The sequence below is a fragment of the Lucilia cuprina genome, chromosome 2 (assembly GCF_022045245.1).
Source record: "Lucilia cuprina isolate Lc7/37 chromosome 2, ASM2204524v1, whole genome shotgun sequence".
NCBI lineage: Eukaryota > Metazoa > Arthropoda > Insecta > Diptera > Calliphoridae > Lucilia > Lucilia cuprina.
The window spans coordinates 16,216,961-16,219,106 of record NC_060950.1 but is presented as its reverse complement, the minus strand read 5'-3'; the positions used below and the strand labels follow the sequence as shown (position 1 = coordinate 16,219,106).

The following is a 2,146-nucleotide window of genomic DNA, read 5'->3' as shown; positions in this document are numbered from 1 at the left end:
GATAGATAGATAGATAGATAGATAGATAGATAGATAGATAGATAGATAGATAGATAGATAGATAGATAGATAGATAGATAGATAGATAGATAGATACATAGATAGATTCGTGAGCAACCATTCTGCTCAACTACTCCAGCTTTCAAATACTTAACCACTTACAGATTTACAAAAAAAAATCTTTTTACAATCACTCAGCTTGGATAAACTCTGTTGAATCGGCCACAGATACGTAATTGGTAGAGCGAAACATGAATCCATTAAATGATCCAAAGGCTTGTTCTTATTCACAAAGAATACACTGTGGAAAATCTGTTAAGAACAAAGTAAACCCTGAAACATATCCGCACAAGGAAGAAAATGCTATGGTATCAATTGTATAAGACATCTTACATCCTTTACAATACAACATAGCACACTTCTTATTCATTCAACAGACTCATAGAGAACATTCGACGCTTCGTCCCACTGTCACTCTTCTGTAGAGTATCTGTTGTTTTGTTCCCGTAGTACCAGATAATATTATAGTCTAGTCTGCCTAGAGATACTGGTAGTCCGTCTTTTTCTTTCAGGGATTAACCTTATTTTTTGGTACCGAATTATTGTACCCATTAAAATCAATTAAAGCCTAAGACATAGTTTGTGAAGCCCAGCAGCTAGTCGAATCGGCATCAAATATCTATGTTATGAGTGGATAATAACAGACATTTGAAAAAAAATCCACATTTATATGATATACACCAAAAAAAAATCCGAAAAATTCTATAAGGAGCTTGAATTGACTCCACTTTTTATAAAACTAAATTGAAAGTTTTAAACCTATAGAATTCTATTTCAAATACAACTTTTTAAAACGCAATTGCATTATTTTTGTTTATATTTCTCGGTATAATTTAAGTTCTGATTTATTATCTTTCATTTCGTTTATTACAAACTCTTAACTTCGCAATAACTTTAATTCCGCATTTTCTTTAGCATAATTTGTTGTATGTTTGCTTACTGAGGCTCCAAAATAATAAAAAAAAACACAAATTTTACTACGTTTTATGCTTCACAAGGAAATTGCGCATAAATTCGTAACGAACGAACAAATACAACAAATTTATATTTGGAGTTTTTTTCATTTTATTTTCTGGAATTAGAGTAGTGATGTCATGCTGTTGTTATAAATTGTATTGTAGTATGTAGGAATTTAATTTTTTTGTTTTGGTATTAGAGGCTCCACAAACATTTAAAAAGCACAAAGAGACTTTAGCACAACATTGTATTTATTAACAACGCAAAAACAAAGTTGGAACGAAAAATATGTATACAAATAATAAAAATAAACTCCCCAAAGAGATAAAAAAATACGTAATAAACATGTTACATAAACATTTGAATGTACATATAAATGTCAATCAGACAATGTCTAGAAAATAACAAATAATTTAAAAGTATGAAAATATTTCAATTTAAAACAATTTAATCTATTTTTCTTAACACAATTTATTCCATTCTCTTGCAAAATTTGTATGTCAATCTAGACATAATTATGTTTTTTATCATATTTTCTATTTTTATTTAGTTTTTTTCTTTGTTTTGTTTATAAATGTAAACATTACGTTTTAATTACACCTAAACAGCAAAGGATTGTAAATAAAACTCTCCCACACACGTACTTTTTATCTATATCATAAACTCCCTCCCCTTAAACTACCACACTCTCATTCAATACTCCAACTACGCAATAACAAAAGTAAACATTGTAAATATTTTACTGTGAAATTCTTTCCATTGTCTTTCAAAACAACAACAAGAAGAGTGTCTGTGGTCAAGGGTTACCAGATATATATGGAAAGTGGGTGGTCGTGGTGGTGCGTAAGTTTAAGATATTAGCGATAGAAATCAAATTAAGGAGTAAATGCTTTTTTCGCTTTAGTTTTATGATTTTATTTCCCTTTTGGAGCAGCAATTTATTTGTGGCGCATTTATTTTTATCACTGTGAGCACAGTGGAGCAATTAAGGAAAATGGTAAGAAATATATAAAATAGGAAAGATTTAAATTTTGTTTAAAGTTGAATGGATAGATAGATAGATCGAAAGATAGATAGATAGATAGATAGATAGATAGATAGATAGATAGATAGATAGATAGACAGAAAG

General features: G+C 29.3%; 1 protein-coding gene across 9 annotated transcripts in view; it reads right to left on the bottom strand.

Annotated features, from left to right (window-relative positions):
- LOC111677555 (protein bunched, class 2/F/G isoform) overlaps window positions 1–2,146 on the bottom strand; it is a 271,155-nt gene that overhangs the window by 190,400 nt on the left and 78,609 nt on the right. The gene's annotated exons all lie outside the window — the stretch shown is intronic.